A 20,110-nucleotide genomic window follows, 5' to 3' on the forward strand; every position below is an offset into this window, starting at 1 on the left:
ATGTCAAAGTCTGATATAAATGCTCTTGGGCAGAGGGTGAAACCATATTTTCCCCAGATTTGTAGAAACATTAATTGGCTCTCGAATAACAAAAGTGCTAAGGTGAGGCAGCAAGCTGCTGATCTTATTTCAAGGATTGCTGTTGTCATGAAACAGTGCCAAGAAGAACAACTGATGGGTCATCTTGGGGTTGTCTTGTATGAATATCTGGGAGAAGAGTATCTGGAAGTTTTGGGATCAATACTGGGGGCTCTCAAAGCTATTGTAAATGTTATTGGTATGACAAAAATGACTCCTCTGATAAAGGATTTGCTTCTTCGACTGACCCCAATCTTGAAGAATCGGTATGAGAAGGTGTAGGAAAATTGTATTGATCTTGTTGGTCGAATTGCTGACCGTGGGGCTGAATTTGTCCCAACAAGGGAATGGATGAGGATTTGTTTTGAGCTTCTTGAAATGCTTAAAGCCCATAAAAAAGGTATCCGATGAGCAACTATGAACACGTTTAGCTACATTGCAAAAGCCATTGGACCACAAGATGTCCTGGCAACATTATTGAACAATCTCAAAATGCAAGAGCGTCAGAACCGCGTGTGTACTACTGTGGCAATTGCAATAGTTGTAGAAACATGTTCTCTTTTTACAGTACTACCAGCATTAATGAATGAGTATTGTGTACCAAAACTCAATGTGCATAATGGTATTTTAAAATCACTCTCTTTTCTTTTTTAGTACATTGGTGAAATGGGTAAAGATTATATTTACGCAGTCACTCCACTACTTGAGGATGCTCTCATGGATAGAGATTTGGTACATAGGCAAACTACTGCATATGCTATTAAGCACATGGCTTTGGGAGTGGCTGGTTTAGGTTGTGAGGATGCTTTAGTACAAACACATTTGAGACTTCTCTGCATGTTATTAATGTTGTCGTGGAAGCCATAGAAAGGATGAAGGTTACCTTGGGTGCAGCTGTAGGGGCTCTTCCATCCTGCAAGAAAGGTTAGGGAAGTTTACTGGAAGATTTATAACTCACTGTATATTGGATCTCAAGATGCACTTGTTAGCTTTACCATGATCCCAAGAAGGGGGGGGGTTGAATTGGTATTTTTAAATTCTTTCCCCTAGGTATTCCTCCTAACAGCAGTATGTTCACAATCCTATGGTCAATCTAGTGCGAGTAATATCAAAAATTAAATAAAGCAGTTTAATCAATTATACAAGTACCAGAAAGCAGTAAAGAGAACAGTGACACACAGATATGTTATCGAGGTTTGGCCAACTACCTACGTCCCCGCTTTGGCTAACCAGCACAAGGATTATCACAATAACTTGCTCACTTAAACGGGTGGAGCGGCACCTATATAAACCAGGTCAAATTAACACAGGGCTGACCTCAACCTTTACACCAATCCTTACCATGCTGGATTACTGCCCCCTCAGGCCACGCCTGGAATCTCTCGGATATACAATCAAAAGGTACAGTATAAGGGTGTTTTCACGTAAAGCAAATTTGTACCATAAATGCGCACAATCACAAACACCAAAGACGATTTAAAATGTAAGCTCAGTGTGGTCTAACTAGTTCAACTCTCAATGATATTTTCTATCAGTGTAGTGAGTACATGAGAGTATCAATAACAGTCTGTGTATTTCAAAATGTTTCAATCAAATGTGTTCACACAGAATAACAACCAAGCCTCAAGAATATCACTCAGTAGAATATCTTTATCACATGAATATGTATATGCTTGGATTGCAAAATAGATAATCTTTGTATTCAGCAAATGATATATACTTGAATAAATGTGGCCACAAAGACTAATGTATCAAACACAAATATCTTTTCACAAATAGTTCACTAAAGATTTCACTAGATATTTGAGTGAGTTTGAAAATGTTTTTGCAAACCAAAAACAAATACAAAGCTTCCTAAGATATTGCAACTTAAAATGCAATACTCAGAAGCTTGGTAAAGTCTTCTTAGGATAGGCTTATGAGAAAAGCCCCCTAAGAATACTTAAGTAATGCTCTCGAGAAAATCGATTCAAACAATCAAAGAATGAGAGCAAACTTATCAATACAATCACTCAACAAACTTACAAAGGCTTTTGCCAATGGAAGAGAGTAAGTATGAGTAGATTTTGCAAGAGTATGAGAAGTATGATGTATTTAGTTTGAGAGAGAATTTTTGAATATATTTGCTAATCCAGACCTAATTCTCCCAAAAGAAAGAGTCTATATAAACACACCAAAATATTTGACCGTTGGGGACCTATTAGGGATTGTTAGAAAAGATTAATGACATTTAAAGTATTTTAACCCTGTTTAAAACTTTTACTTGCGGTAAAAAAATAGGTATAACCCGAGAGGTCAAGTCGACCAGATTAGGTTTGGTCGACCAAGTCTCATATGGTTCGGTCAACCAAGAGACTTTTGAATTGAGGTCTCGGTCGACCAGGAGAAGGAGATTTCTCAATTTTCTAAGGTTCGGTCAACCAGGCCATTTTGAACTAGCTGGTTCGGTTGACTAGACTGCTGAGATTTCTCCCGAGGACCCTCGGTCGATCAGGTAGTTGTAGTACGAAAAGGGTCGGTTGACCAGATGGTCAAACTTTTGACCCAAGGAGGTTTCGGTCGACCAGGGCTTTTTGAACTACCTCGTTCGGTTGACCAGGTGGTCAAAATGTTGACCAGAGAGGGTTTCGATCGACCGGGGGATTTTGAATTGCATAAGTTCGGTCGACCAGGACCTTGGTCAACAGTTGACCCAGGTCTGGTTTGGTCGACTAGGACAAAATGAACTATGTTGGCCGGTCAACCGAAAGTGAACCAAGTGTGCATTTCGGTCCCGTGTTGAAGCGTACAAGCCCTATTCAAATGCCTAACAAGTATATGTGAAATGTGTGTGTCTTAGGGTCACTTGGGGTCCAATTTCAAGACACCGAAAAAGTCCGATGTCGGTCGACCAAAGCCCTAAGGTCATTCTATGCTCACTTTTTGGTTTGAGCATACAAAATAATCATACATGTGTTATGTATGCTTATTACAAACCAAATGCCCTAATTACTATTACAGACAAATTTCATTACAAAAATATTACAATCAAGAGCATGAACTTGTCTTAAAGATTTAAGCTTTCACGTGCCATTAATGTATCTGCTAATATAGACCTGTACATGAACTAGATATTTATTAATTACAGAAGTATTTGTCATTATCAAAACTGGGCGTGACCTATAAGGTCAACATTCTCCTCCTTTTTGATGATGACAAATACAATTGGCAAAATATAGGGTTAAGCCCAAGAAGGCTCCCCCTCAAAAAATGCATCCAATGTATTCTCATTATTTTTTCCTTTCCATCTCCCCCTTTTGGAAACAACAAAAAGGGCTATTTGAATAAAAATCGTAGGCAATGGATGATTATTACATTTATGCATGATGAATTTTGGAAAGATTTTTGAAAAATTTCGGCAGAGTGCCGTTTGTAAATCAGACTTTCCAAAAGACATCCTGTATAAACATAACCTATTTGATTTTAAATTTCCTAACAATTTATCCACAACTACTCAAACAGTTCAGTATGGTCCAATTACAGCAAATAGAACATCAATATGAATATGAATTGGACAAATTGTGCAACAGAGATGATAAGAAATATAATCATGTGATAGACATATGAACTGTGCACACAATCAATAATCAACTTTCACAAAGTCTCAAGCAAGAAGATAAGTCAACAATGGAACTAGTTGCTATGACTTGGAAAGTTCCTATGAGAGAGCTCCCCCTAAATTTATGCAAGTTATGAAACATTTAAGTTTAGGAAGCTTCTTTACTATGCATTAAGCCTAACTCACATCTAATTTGTATGAATCTATCCTCAGGTAATGGTTTAGTGAATATATCAGCCCACTGTTCATTAGTGCATACAAATTCAAGAGCCACATTTCCTTTTTGCACATAATCATGAAGAAAATGATGTCTAATCTCAATGTGTTTAGTTCGTGAATGTGAGATAGGATTTTTAGAGATGTTGATTGCACTAGTATTGTCACATTTAATCGGTATTATTTCATAGTGCAATCCAAAATCCACAAGTTGTTGTTTCATGTAAAGAGTTTGGGCACAACAACTTCCAGGTGCAATATATTCAGTTTCGGCTGTGGATAAGGCAACTGAGTTTTGTTTCTTAGAGAACCAAGAAACAAGAGATTGTCCTAAGTAATGACAAGTGTCGCTAGTGCTTTTTCTATTAACCTTACTACCGGCAAAGTCAGCATCAGTGTAACTAGCAATCTCAAAAGTAGTATGCTTAGGGTACCATAATCCTAATTCAATAGTCCCAACTAGATACCTAAGGATTCGTTTAACAGCTTTTAGATGAGATTCCTTAGGAGCAGCTTGAAACCTAACACACATGCATACACTAAACATAATGTCGGGCCTACTAGCAGTGAGATATAGGAGACTTCCAATCATGCCACGATATAGTTTTACATCAACAGGGATTCCTTGCACATCTTTATCAAGCTTTATGGAAGAGTTCATAGGTGTGCCAAGAATTTTACAATCTTCCATATTAAATTTCTTTAGCAAGTCCCTAATGTATTTAGATTGGCATATGAAAGTTCCATGATTAGCTTGCTTAATTTGTAGACCTAAGAAGAAACTAAGTTCACCCATCATGCTCATTTCAAACTCACTTTGCATGCATTTGGTAAACTCATTACACAACTCATCATTGGTTGCTGCAAAAAAGATATCGTCCACATAGATTTGAACAAGGAGCATATCATCATTTTTGGACTTGATGAAGAGTGTAGTGTCAATTTTCTCACGAGTAAACCCATTTTCTAGCAGAAAGTCACTAAGCCTCTCATACCAAGCTCTAGGAGCTTGTTTCAATCTATACAAGGCTTTGACAACCGGTAAACATGATCGGGATGTTTATGATTCTCAAAACCGGGTGGTTGTTCTACATATACCTCTTCATTAATGTAGCCATTTAGAAAAGTGCTTTTAACATCCATTTGAAACAATTTAAAATTTTTAAAAGCGGCAAAGGCAAGTAACATACGAATGGCTTCTAATCTAGCAATAGGAGCATATGTTTCATCAAAGTCAATCCCTTCCTATTGATTATACCCTTGGGCAACTAGTCTAGCTTTATTCCTAGTTACTACCCCATTCTCATCTTTCTTATTTCTATATACCCATTTAGTTCCAATGATGGTGTGCTCATTTGACCTAGGAACTAAGGTCCATACTTTGCTTCTTTCAAATTGATTAAGTTCTTCTTGCATGGAAATTACCCAAGACTCATCTTCTATGGCTTCTTTAATATTGTTAGGTTCTTCTTGGGATAAGAAAGCAGAATGATTCACTATATTTCTCAAGGAGGATCTTGTAGCTACTCCACGGGATGGTTCGCCTGATTTGATCTAACGGATGACTTCTAATGTATTTCCAATCTCTAGGCAACTCCTGATTTCCATTTTCATTATCTTCAAGTGATTTTTCATTTGCTTCTTGATTTTTACTTGCATTATTTTCAATTGACATTTTCTCCAAACATTTTCTAATATCAATATCATCTTCATCATTTTTATTAGAAAATGGATTAGAATCATCAAACACAACATGAATAGATTCAATAACAGTTAAAGTTCTTTTATTGAAAACCCTATATGCTTTGCTATTTAATGCATATCCTAGGAAGATGCCTTCATCAGATTTAGAGTCAAATTTTCCTAAATGCTCATTATCCCTAAGCACAAAGCATTTACAGCCAAACACATGAAAATAGGAAATATTAGGCTTATGGTTGTTCCATGATTCAAAATGGGTTTTATTTATTGATGGTCTAATCAACACCCTATTCATAACATAGCATGCAGTATTAATAGCCTCAGCCCAAAAATATTTAGGTAAGTTATGCTCATTCAACATAGTTTTACCCATTTCTTGCAGTGACCTATTCTTTCTTTCTACTACATCATTTTGTTGAGGTGTCCTAGGTGTAGAGAAGTTGTGTGATATGCCCTCTAAGTCACAGTAATTTTCTATGCTTTTATTTTTGAATTCCGTGCCTCTATCACTTCTTATGTGAGTGATTTTATATCCTTTTTCATTTTGAATTCTCCTGCAAAGTTTGGTAAATTGTTCACATGATTCATTTTTATGTGCAAGAAATAACACCCATATGAATCTAGAAAAGTCATCCACAATTACAAAAGTATAAGATTTTCCACCAAGACTTTGCACAGAATTAGGTCCGAATAGATCTAGGTGAAGCAACTCCAAGGGTCTAGTAGTAGATATGAATTTCTTTTTCTTAAAACTAGATTTTGTTTGCTTACCCATTTGACATGCATCACAGATTTTATCCTTTACAAATGACATCTTAGGCAAACCTTTAACTAGCTCTTTTCTAACAAGTTTAGACAGTAAATCCATACTAGCATGTCCTAAACGCCTATGCCATAACCAACTAACTTCATTTATAGCAGAAAAACATGTCACTTATTGTGAAGCTAGATTATCAAGAGAGGTAGTATAAACATTTTCATGTCTATTAGCAGTGAAAAGCACTTTGTGGTCTGTTTTATTTTCTACTATGCATTTGTCATTTTCAAAAGATACTTTATATCATATGTTACACAACTGACTTATGCTAAGTAGATTATGCTTCAGTCCATCAACCAGTAAAACATTATCAATAGTAAGAGAGGAATCCTTACCAACCTTACCTACCCCAATGATACGTCCTTTGGCATTGTCGCCAAATGTCACATAACCTCCATCCTTCGGAACAATTGATGTGAATTTGTCCTTGTCGCTGGTCATGTGCCGTGAGCACCCACTATCTAAGTACCACCGGTCCTTGGAGGAGGACGATCTTAGGCATACCTGCAAAATAAGTTAAGTGACTGATGCTGGTCCCCAAATTTTGTTGGGTCCACGGGGGTTAGTAGCAAGATCTCCCTTAACTATCCATAGCTTCCTAATTCTAGCATGCTTATTCCTAAGTGGACAATCAAATTGAATGTGACCAATCTGTTTACATTTAAAACATTTCAATCTACACTTAGGTTCTTTAGGAGGGATATGAGATTTTGACTCATGTGTAAAATGTCCTAAGTAAAGATTAGGTCGTCTAACATTTTCAATACCATTAAAACCAAGACCCTCTTTACTTAAGGAGTTTCTTTGGGCACCAAGTAGTTTTTCAAAAATTTTTTTGCCCTTGGTGAATTTAAAAATAATTTTGGAGCTATCCTCCAACTTTCTCTCAAGCTCAACAATAGTAGTATCTTTTTCTTTTAAAATAGAGGCATAAGAGGTTTTTGCCATATTAAACAATTTTGACCAATTTTCACATTTCTTTTTCAAATCATTATTCTCTTTGGTCATTTTGCCTAGCAATTTTGAAATACGAATATATTCAAATTGTAATTCTCTAAATGTAGGCATGCAGTCAGAATCACAATCATCAGATGAATAATACAAAGATGATGAATAGGAAGACAATACCTCATCCTCGTGTGCCATCAAGCACAGATTAGCGACCTCCATGTCACTATGATTTGAATCTGAGTTGCTGCTACTGAATTGATCCCATGAAGTCCCAGCTTTCATGGCTTTCTTCTTTTTCTTAGCCTCATTTTTCAGCAGTGGGCAGTCAGGTTTGATGTGCCCCACCTTGTTGCAGTTGTAGCACGTAGGAGCATTTGATTTTTCCTTTCTTTTGCTGGACTCTCCCTTTTCATTAGTGGAGTCTCTATATTTTTTAAATGGCTTCCTGTTCTTCCTGAAAAATCTGCTAAACCTTTTGGTTAGCATGACCATTTCCTCATCAGTGTCAGACTAACTATACTCACTAGATGTGTTATTAGTTGCTTTTAGTGTAATCACTTTCTTAGCCCTATTATGCTCATGAAGTATTTTATTTATGGACAATTCATAAGTGATCAAGGAGCCTATCAATTCATCTAAGCTCATGGCTTTAAGGTCAGCAATGGTCGTAGCCTTGACTTCCCAAACAGGAGGTAAGCCTCTAAGGATCTTCTTGATCATCTCATATGTGGGATAGGTCTTTCCTAATGCATGCAGTGAGTTTATGATATGTGTGAACCTAGTGTACATGCTCTGAATGGACTCACATACATTCATCCTAAAGGCCTCATACTCACTGGTCAACATATCTATCCTACTATCTTTCACATCTCTAGTACCCTCATATGTGACCTCTAACTTATCTCATATATCCTTTGCAGTAGAACATGCCATGATCTTGTTAAATTCATTTACATCAAGACTACAATATAAAATATTCATGGTAGTGGCATTAAGACTAACAGCTTTCATATCATCATCATCATATTCATCCTCAGTCTTAGGAACCCTAGCTGCACCCTCAATTTTCATAGGGACATAGTTTCCCTTAGAGACAATCCTCCACACCCTCCAATCAGTATTCTGAAAGTAGATGCGCATCCTTTGTTTCCAGAAGGTGTAATTAACACCATTGAAAATAGGAGGTCGTGTGGAAGATGGTCCCTCAGGGAAAGTAGTCACGGAGCTATGAGCCATATGAGATCTTTTTGCAAAATAACAACTAATCTATGCTACGTGGCTCTGATACCAAATGTTAGCTTTACCGTGATCCTAAGAGGGGGGGGGGGGAATTGGTATTTTTAAAATCTTTCCCCTAGGTATTCCTCCTAATAGCAATATGTTCACAATCCTATGGTCAATCTAGTGCGAGTAATATCAAAAATTAAATAAAGCAGTTTAATCAATTATACAAGTACCAGAAAGCAATAAAGAGAACGATGACACACAGATATGTTATCGAGGTTCGGCCAACTGCCTACATCCCCGCCTTGGCTAACCAGTACAAGGATTATCACAATAACTTGCTCACTTAAACGGGTGGAGCGGTACCGATACAAACCAGGTCAAATTAACATAGGGCTGACCTCAACCTTTACACTAATCCTTACCGAGCTTGATTACCGCCCCCTTAGGCCACGCTTGGAATCTCTCAAATATACAATCAAAAGGTACAGTATAAGGGTGCTTTCATGTAAAGAAAATTTGTACCATAAATGCGCACAATCACTGTCGCGACGTCCCGGGAGCGCGTGTGCCCCGGGCGGCGAAATTAAAATCATTTTAATATTTTCATAGTAAAACATGGAATGTCGGAGTCGCCACTAACCTTTAGTGCGGTTAGAACACATGATTACTACCCCATTAGGAATAGAATCGGTCTACATTACCAGAGTTAGGCTCAGGAGTTCGGTTACGCGAGGGGAAGGTACAAGCACCCCCTACGCGCCCGTTCTTACGAACGGTACCTAATTAATTTAAAATTATCCCTAAGTTAATCTAATAATTCTTTAAATTACTCCTTTTTATGAATTTATAAGTACATGTAAAAAAAATAAATAAATAAAATAATAAATAAATAAAGATAATATATATATATATATATTCCCTCAGAGCTTAGGGTACGTGATGCCCGAAGGCTCATACCCTCGCAATAAAATCATAGGGATTAAAAATCAAGAATACTTTATAAAATACGCTCCCAAATTTTAGAAATTTTATGGGTTTTCCTAAGTATGAAAATACTAGTTTGGGAGGTTTTGGATAATAGATATAATAATTTAAACATAATAAATAAATAAATAAATAAATGAATAAAATAATAATAAACTAGAGTATTAGGATACCACAATATGTACTAATCAACATATATAATAGAAGCTAAAATATCTAACATACCAATAATAGTAGAATATAAACATATAATATAGACTAAGATAATGAGCATATCATAGTATTAAAATACTACATGTGCGTTATAAACAAAAATACTCAAACATACCATAATAAACATAATCACGATGATAACAATAATAAATATCCACAAATAATATAATACGTAATAAATTACTATAATACTATATATACTAAACATACCATATAATAGCATGATACCAAAACACCAAAAATATTATATTACCTAAAATATTAAACTTACCATAATAATCAACATACTAAAAGTATCATAATAATAAATATATAGTATTACCCAAGATGCTATATTAAAAGTTACCTAGAATACTAAATTATATGCATGATGTTACTTATAAATCCTAAGTTATTAAATACCTAATATGACTAACATCCTAGAATGCACATACAACTATAGTTTCAAAATACCACTAAAACTAATCTACTAAAACTCCTAACAGGATATATAACACGACCAAAATTCTAAAATACTAATAATGTACTATAAAGTTAACCTACGACATATGCATGAATAAAATAATATATATAAAATAATAAAAAAAAAATCTTACACATATGAACCACAACAAGATAAAAAAAAAAAACCCGAAACCTAAGAATACATATTACACATACAACTTAAATATTACGCACTAAAAAAAATGACAACATAAGTTATTACATTTAAATATTACAATTGAAATCTTACCTTGGCAAGAAAAAGAAAAATCCTACAATAATGAAGATAAACAAATTAGTATTTATAAATATGGACATCCTGAATAAATATACAAATAAATATATATATATATATATATATATATATATGATGAAATATACCATAACATTGAAAATGCCCCATACAATAACAGTGAATATTTAATAAAAAATAATAATAATAATAATACAACAAAATTAACTGTCCTAAATTAATATACAAACAATATATATAAAAAAAAATGAAAGAATAACAACAATATTAGAGCATCTTAAATAAACATACGAATAAAAATATTTAATAACCTTAAACCACCCTAACCAATATACAAACAAATAAATATCCATTATTAAATACTAAGTCACCCTAAACAATATACAAACAATAAAAAAAATGCATATATAACAATGATGAAATATTAACAATAAAACTGCCCTAAATAAATATACAAACGAATAAACATGAATGTGTTTGCAAAATGGTAAAACATTAAATGTAGTATGACAAATATGAATATATAAGATCATTAAATAAATAATAATAAGGGGGAAAACAAAAGAAATCACACCTTTAGAGAGTGTGTATTTTAGTATGTGTGTGTGTGTTGTCTGCCCCCAGAGGCTATTCTCTGCGGCTGTGCATGCACAGCTGCTGCCAGTGGGAATCCGTGAGTGTGTGTGAGAGTGAGCAGTGAGAAGGTGAGGAGTGGAGTGGTGGTTTCGGGGACTGTTCGTATGGCTGGGTGTTTGGCTGCTACCGGAGGCTTGGGGGCTGCGGTGTGGAGGTTTGGGTTGCAACCGAGTGGAGAGGGAGAGCTGGGAAAGAGACTGATGGGAAGAAGATAAAGGAGAGGTTGGGCGAATGGTTGTCGTGGTGGCCGCCGGAGATGGCTGTTGTGATGGCTGCCTGCTGGTGGTCGGGTGTTGCAGAGAAGAAACGCTGGTGCTGCAGAGGCCCGGTGGTGTAGCAAAAAAGAAGAAGAAGTTGATGGTTTGGCCGTGGGACTACAAAGGCATGCACAAGGGATTCGTGAGGGCAGAGGGAAGAAGATGATGGAGAAGAAGAAAGCATAGAGTTTTTTTTTATTTCGGCTGTGCCTGCCCCCCGGCGCTGTGTGTTTTTCCTATGCTCGGCTGTGCGCAGCCCCCTTGTGCAGCGCCCCCGGCCCCCCTTGAAGAGAGGAAAAAAAGTCCCTTATATAAAAATTTTAGAAACCCTAACCCATCCCTTTTCCTTTTTTGGTTTTTTGTATTTTATGGTATTTTTTCTTTTTGGAAACAATATATATGAGTATAACTACTTATTATGGTAATAAGGAAATAATAATAATACTAAGGTAAAAAAATAATGATAATAATAAAATAATAATAATAATAGTAATAACAAAGATAAATAAATAAATAAAATAATGATAATAATAGTAATAATAAAGGTAAAAATACTAATATTAAAAATAATGTCAATAATAATGAAAATAATAAATAATAATAATAATAATAAACAATATAAATAGAAATAAAAATAAAAGTAATAATAATAATACTAATGAAAATAATAATAATAATAATAATAAATAAGATAATAGTAATAATAGTAATAAAAATACTAATAATAATGATAATAAAAATAATAATGAAAATAATAAATAATAATAATAATAAAATAGACATAAAAAAAATAAAAATAAAAGTAATATTAATAATACTAATGAAAAATAATAATAATAATAAAGAAAATAATAATAATAATAATAAGATTAGTGAAAATTAATAATAATAATAATAATAAGAATAAATAAAATAATAATAATAATAATAATAATAAAATAACAATAATAATAATAGTAATACATATATTGGGCCTGGGTAAAAATGGGGTGTCAACAATCACAAACACCAAAGATGATTTAAAATGAAAGCTCAGCGTGGTCTAACTAGTTCAACTCTCAATGATATTTTCTATCTGTGTATTTCAAAATGTTTCAATCAAATGTGTTCACACAGAATAACAACCAAGCCTCAAGAATATCACTCAGTATAATATCTCTATCACATGAATATGTATATGCTTGAATTGCAAAATAGATAATCTTTGTATTCAGAAAATGATATATACTTGAATAAATGTGGCCACAAAGACTAATGTATCAAACACAAATATCTTTTCATAAATAGTTCAATAAAGATTTCACAAGATATTTGAGTGAGTTTGAAAATGTTTTTGCAAACCAAAAACAAATACAAAGCTTCCTAAGATATTGCAACTTAAAATGCAATACTCAGAAGCTTGGTAAAGTCTTCTTAGGATAGGCTTATGAGAAAAGCCCCCTAAGAATACTTAAGTAATGCTATCAAGAAAATCGATTCAAACAATCAAAGAATGAGAGCAAACTTATTAATACAATCACTCAATAAACTTACAAAGGCTTTTGGCAATGGAAGAGAGTAAGTATGAGTGGATTTTGCAAGAGTATGAGAAGTAGGATGTATTTAGCTTGAGAGAGAATTTTTGAATATATTTGCTAATCTAGACCTAATTCTCCCAAATGAAAGAGTATATATAGACACACCAAAATATTTGACCGTTGAGGACCTATTAGGAATTGTTAGAAAAGATTAATGACATTTAAAGTATTTTAACCCTGTTTAAAACTTTTAATTGCGGTAAAAAAATAGGTGTAACCCAAGAGGTCTAGTCGACTAGATTAGGTTCGGTCGACCAAGTCTCATATGGTTCGGTCGACCAGGGGACTTTTGAACTGAAGTCTCGGTCGACTAAGAGAAGGAGATTTCTCAATTTTTTGTGGTTCGGTCGACCAGGCCATTCTGAACTGGTTGGTTTAGTCGACCAGACCGCTGGGATTTCTCCCGAGGACCCTCGGTCGACCAGGTAGTTGTAGTACAAAAAGGGTTGGTCCACCAGATGGTCAAGCTTTTGACCTAGGGAGGTTTTGGTCGACCAGGGCTTTTTGAACTACCTCATTCGGTCAACCAGGTGGTCAAAATGTTGACCAGAGAGGGTTTCGGTCGATTGGGGGGGGGGGTTTCAAACTGCATAGGTTCGGTCGACCAGGATGTTGGTCAACGGTTGACCCAGGTCTAGTTCGGTCGACTAGGCCAAAATGAACTGTGTTGGCTAGTCGATCGAAAGTGCACCAAGTGTGCATTTTTGTCCTATCTTGAAGCATACAAGCCCTGTTCAAGTGTCTAACAAGTATATGTGAAAATGTATGTGTCCTAGGGTCACTTGAGGTCCAATTTCAAGACACCGAAAAAGTCCGATGTTGGTCGACCGAGGAAAGCCCTAAGGTCATTCTATGGTCACTTTTTGGTTTGAGCTTACAAAATAATCATACATGTGTTGTGTGCACTTATTACAAACCAAATGCCCTAATTACTATTACAGACAAATTTCATTACAAAAATATTACAATCAAGAGCATGAACTTGTCTTCAAGCTTTAAGCTTTCTTGTGTCATTAATGTATCTGCTAATATAGACCTGCACATGAACTAGATATTTATTAATTACAGGAGTATTTGTCATTATCAAAACTGGGCGTGACCTATAAGGTTAACAGCACTAGTGGCTGCTTATCCTGTGCTGGAGGATAAGGTGAGCAACATATATAGTAGGCCTGAGTTGGTGATGTTTATATGAGGTTTAGTTTGTTCTTCATGCTTCAGGCAAATCTACAAGAGCCTTTTGGACAGGCTAGGACCTATCCTAGGGTTCTTTCCGTGGCTACTACAGTTTGTTTGGATGTGCATGTTTATTAAGCTGGATTGATGAACTGCTTGCTATTTGTTAACTTCTTCAATAGTTTGCTAATTCAGGAGCATTGTTATGAAATGAATACTTTACTGTTGTGAATTTGATAGCTTTCATGTACTTCCTCTTTGACTTAATTTTCTATCCTTGTATTAATTTTGTATTACTTTCATCCTCTCTTGAATTCCATAAATATAATGTTGGATCCTGCCTGTTAACTTAAAATTGTGGGTATTCGGTATTGTAGGAGTATTCCTATGATAATAATATTCTTATGGTTTGCTTGGTTTGAGGGAATAGTTATTCCTTCAAATAAGAGGGAAAATAGTTAAATTTTGGAAATTAAGGGAATAGTTATTCTTGGTATATTTTTAATTATTTTATTTAACATGTAATAAGAAAGAAATAGATATTCTCAAATTTTGGGAATAGTTATTCTTTGTATATTTTTTATTATGGACTTAGAAAATGTTTCACATTGTTATTTGTTTTATATTAATTCATAATTTTTTATATAATTAATTGTGACCAATTTATTGAGATTATAAATTTTGGGATTAGGGGAAGAGGAGAGCTTATTACACAAATAATAAATATTCTAGGGAGGGTCATAGAGGAGAAATGAGCGCTAAAGAAACTAAACCATGAACATGTGGAGGGATTCTGAATGCTGTTAGGGATCCCCAAATTGTAAAATTTTCCATGGTTAGGAGCCACTTGATGTAGGAACGACAACACTAGGGAATTACAAAATAACAGTAATCTAAGAAAAATAACTCCAAATTTATTAGTTACGCTAATGTACTTATCATTTATTTCGGTCTCTCTTGATTAAATTATCATGGTTCAAATTTTGAGAGTTTTAACTTATTATTTGAGATAATATCTTGATATTTAAGTGGAGACAAACATAAAAGAGGGATGATAAACTACCTTTTACATACCTTCTAATGAGAGGAGTCACCTGCATCATCTGGACGGGATTGGCACATCATTTGTTCAATCTGAACTTTCCAATTCTTCATGGCTTGCATCTCCGCTTCCTAGTTCGACATCTTTTCTTTCAATTGCTGGTTCTCCGCTTCCATCATTTACATCCGGATAACCATCGCCTTCTCTCGAGCCTCAGTGGCTCGACACTCTCAGTCAATCTCAGCATGAGACGTCGCATTGAAAGAAGATGATGATGTTGGGGCGACGTATCCACTCCCAAGACCATTCAATCACCCACTCGATCGTTGCCCAAGCACCTGAGTGCAGATCTCATCATCCGTCATCGGCTGACTGCCCTTTGCAACGGGTGCATCCCTGAGCTCAAGCATCTTTGCCTATTTTCAGTCATGAAAATGATGAAAATTAAGAAATAAGAATACAACTGACGTTTTGAATAAGATAATGAACTAAATAATCTGCTTGACTTACATGTTTTATTTGCGCACCCTGGCACCACTCCCCTGATGTCCTTTGATGTGTTCTCTGATACAGATCCGACCTCGACTCCAGGTCGCCAGTGACGGGATCACACTACATTATCATATAAAAGTTCATTAATATGAATTCAGCGGTGTCAATATAAATAACATTTGTCAGGTAATGGTCAGATAGTTTCGTAGCAATTACCTTTCGATGATTGACGAACAATTTCGAGCCACCGCAATGCGTCGTATCTAGTTTGCTGCGATTCACAGCATTTTTTTTCACAGATAGCCTACAAAATAGATGTAATGACTTTTTATTTCATCACATAAATATGAAAAAAATAGTTATTGTAATTAATAGAAACACGTCACCTAATAGTTAGGGTGGCGAAAATGGCGACACACCATCCACCAATCCTCTAGGGAGATCTTATCGTATGGGTGTGCTTCTGCCTCATCTCCCATCTCCCTTAAATGGTTGCGCGTTTTACTACGATAGGTCTTAAACCGAGAGCATAACTGCGTGTTCACCGCCTTTTTGACATGGTCTGCGGTGAAAATGTCCATATCAAACTCTTTCTGCATATTAAATATATATTGAATGTTAAAGAATCTTTTGGATAATATTTTAAAAGTGAAAGAAATGTTTTAGGGTTACTTACCAAGATGCGCTCATATAGAACCAAGCACTGAGCCTCCGTTACCTTTGGCCAAGTGAAGCAGGTGGCTGGAGCATATTGGCGACATATAATGCCAAGCTCCCGTGACCAAGCCGTGCACCAATCATCAAGCGAGGCCATAAAGCCTGGAGGAATGTTGATATGGATCCGCCGCCCAGTCCTCTCCAGGTGCTTCTTTAGCGCAACGTTCTTCGCTGCACCATGGCCTGAACTCGTCTGCATCATAGAGGTCGATGCTGAAAGAAGAGTTAAAGAACAATAAGATAATCATACACGTGAAATGACAGTAAATATATTATTCTAAATCAAATACTCGTAACCTTACCAACATTGCTCATTATGGACAGCAACTCACCCTGGGCTTGATACCCAACTGCTGGATCCATATTGGGCTGGGGTCCTGAGGGCTCAAATGGTGCTGCATTAGCCTCGACGTGCTCAGTCGCTCTCAAGGATGATCCATAATCCTCGCGGGATGATGTCGTCGATAGCCTAGACTGAAGTAAGTGACGACGACCTCCTGGTGCCATGTCTGCAAAATAATTCACAAGTAAATATAAGAAGATTGGATATTAGATGGATGCATAGTAAATATATTTTCACTTATTTTCACATGTCAAATACATGGTGACAACATAACACGTTTACCCCCTATACGTCCTCAATATCAGTATTATCCTCATTTTCTAGAGTGTCTTCCTCTTCACTGCAGTATTCAATCATAGTTTCATCTTCCCCATCAATTTCATCATTGTCGATGAAATCAACGTGTACAGAGGGTTCAATTCTAATGTCAGAAGTTCCTATGTGTTCTGTCGTGGCACCAACCATATTTAATGGTATAGGATCGACTCCTTCCTCAGCAACATTGATAGTAGATTGCATTGCTATGGGATCAGATGGCTGATTTTCTTGGAAAGCATCATCGCTGACACTCTTCTGCCCATCTGCGACTTCTGTAATATCATACAAACTTCGAGGAGGAATTTTTTTGGCCATATGCCATTCACCCTTTAGTTTTGTGTCCTTAAGGTATAACACTTGTTCTGCTTGCGTCACAAGCACAAAAAAGTCATTTTGATACCATGTTTTACTGAAATGGACACAAGTAAAGTAGGGATCCGCATTTATCCCACTCTTTTTATTGCTAATGTCCCACCAGGTACACTTGAAGATGACAAGTCTGTTAGCTCCACAGTGAAGCTCTATAATGTCATCCAACACACCAAAATAGTCAATTTCCTCATCTCCTTTTGTGCCTAGAATCTCAACTCCACAATTTTAGGTTCTTCTATGCAGTTTGAGGGACTTTGTATGAAATCATAAGCAGTTGACAATACAACCACTGTAGCGGTTAACTCGTTGATCAGGGCCACATGCCAACACGTACAAATCTTTACTTGCTGTTGGCTCTTTATTATGATACATGACTTTCATCTATTAATTACAAAGGACTTTGGATGAGTAAACCATCAGTATTGAAAATGTACATTGTAGCGAACTCAGGCAGTAGTTGTTACTTACACGGCACCCAAACCAATTGACAAATTCCTTCTTATGTCTTTCGTCAACATTCCTTTCATTTTGAGCCAACAATTCAGCTTTGTGTTTGCTATATGCAACAATAGTATATGTTAATGTCAACTAACTATATATGCATATGTAAATACAATGCAAAGTAAGGAGTTTTGAACCATGTACTCGATATATGGAATAATTTCATCATAATTATTGAGGACGTAAAAATGTGCCTTTCGTAGGTCGTCCATATCAATGAAATCGTAAACCCGTGCACCGAACGACTGAACATTTTCTCAAAATATAAAGCTCTTCGGTTCTTCATCTTCGGCATTAATAGCATGAACATCTGCATTTCGCTCCTTACGAGTGAACCTTGTTTCAATATCATGTAGATACATTGAGCAAAATGCAAGACATTCACTGTCAATGTATGCCTCAATGATTGAACCTTCCGGTCATGCCTTATTGTGCACATACCCCTTCAAAGTGGATAAAAACCTGTGCATTTTACACAACATTAGTGACTTGTACAAAAAAAAAAAAAAAAAAAGCAAGGAAATCACGAGAACATTGTAGGACTTTATAATTTACCTCTCAATAAAATACATCCAACAATATTGGACCGGTCCTCCAATTATGGCCTCCATTGGTAAATGGACGGCTAGGTGGACCATCACATTGAAGAATTCTGGCAGAAATATTTTCTCCAGCTTGCATAGTATGATCACAATGTCCTTCGCTAACCGTTCAAGTACGTTTACACTCAATTTCTTGGAGCACAACTGTCGAAAGAAGATCCCCAATTCAATTAGCACCAAGCAAACATCTTCGGTTAAGTGTCCACGAAGGAAAACAGGCAGAACTCATTGCAAAAGGATGTGACAGTCATGAATTTTCATTCGTAACATCTTCCCTTCCTTCATGCATATGCATCGAGATATGTTCGTTGCATATCCATCAGGGAACTTCTCTGATTTCAACCATTCGAAGAAATTATTCTTCTCATCTTTCAAAAATGTGTAACAGGTTGATGGCATGAGAAGTTTGTCCCCATCACGAATCAGATGCAACTTAGGCCGTATTCCCATATCTTCGATATCCTGACGAGCATTTGCGTTGTCCTTTGTCTTCCCATTTATATCCAGCAATGTACAAAAGACATTCTCACAAATGTTCTTCTCGATGTGCATGACATCCAGGTTGTGGCGTAGTGGAAGATCTTTCCAGTATGACAACTCAAAGAAGATGCTTCTCTTTGTCTAATTTAACTCCCACTCAACACGTTTCCTTTTTCTACTGTTAGGTGATTTCCCAAATTTCATATCTTTGATCAACCTGAGCTGGTTTAATATCTCTTCCCCACTTAGTCGGTTTGGTTGCAACCTTCGTTCAGGTTTTCCATTAAATATTTTGACACCATGAGTCCTCCAAGGATGTCCAGGTCGTAAAAAACGACGATGATACATAAAACATAACTTGTGTCCATGCTTTAAGGATAAGGATCCAACATCCTTATTACACACAGGGCATGCTAAGTAACCTTTTATGCTCCAGCCCAACAGATTGCCGTAGGTAGGGAAATCATTAATTGTCCACAAAAGTACAGTATGCATCCGAAATGTTATCCTGGTTTCCACATCAAATGTCTCCACTCCTTTTTCCCATAGTTCTTTCAACTCATCAATTAATGGCCTCAAGTAAACATCAATATCATTACCAGGTGCCCTCGTTCCAAGAATAAGCAAAGACATATAAATGACATATTGTATGACATCATCATAACTGGCCACATGCTATACAGGTTGTTCATGTTACCAAAAGGATTGAACCCATTTGAAGTAAGGCCAAGTCTGATGTTGCGAGGATCACTAGAAAACCATGGATGCATTTTATCAAACTCGGCCCAAGCTTCGGAGTCCGCTGGATGGCTAAGGGTGTTTCCATCTTGAAGACGTTTCTCTTTATGCCATCTCATATCTATAGTAGTCTTTTTACACATATACAATCGTTGCAGTCGCGAGATTAATGGACAATATCGCAAAAACTTTTTGGGGGATATTTTTACCCTTCTTCTGATTAGTTGTATACCTCGGTTCACCACATTCTGGACACTCATTCGCATTTTCATGTTCACCATAAAAGAGTGCACAACCGTACATACATGCATGTATTGTAGTGTAACCGAGACCCAATT

At 36.0% G+C, this 20,110-nt stretch overlaps 1 pseudogene; it reads left to right on the forward strand.

Annotated features, from left to right (window-relative positions):
* The first annotated feature begins 288 nt into the window (after positions 1–288).
* Positions 289–11,600, forward strand: LOC131152885 (uncharacterized; annotated as a pseudogene).
* Positions 11,601–20,110: the final 8,510 nt, after the last annotated feature.

Source organism: Malania oleifera, chromosome 4, assembly GCF_029873635.1.
Source record: "Malania oleifera isolate guangnan ecotype guangnan chromosome 4, ASM2987363v1, whole genome shotgun sequence".
Lineage (NCBI taxonomy): Eukaryota > Viridiplantae > Streptophyta > Magnoliopsida > Santalales > Ximeniaceae > Malania > Malania oleifera.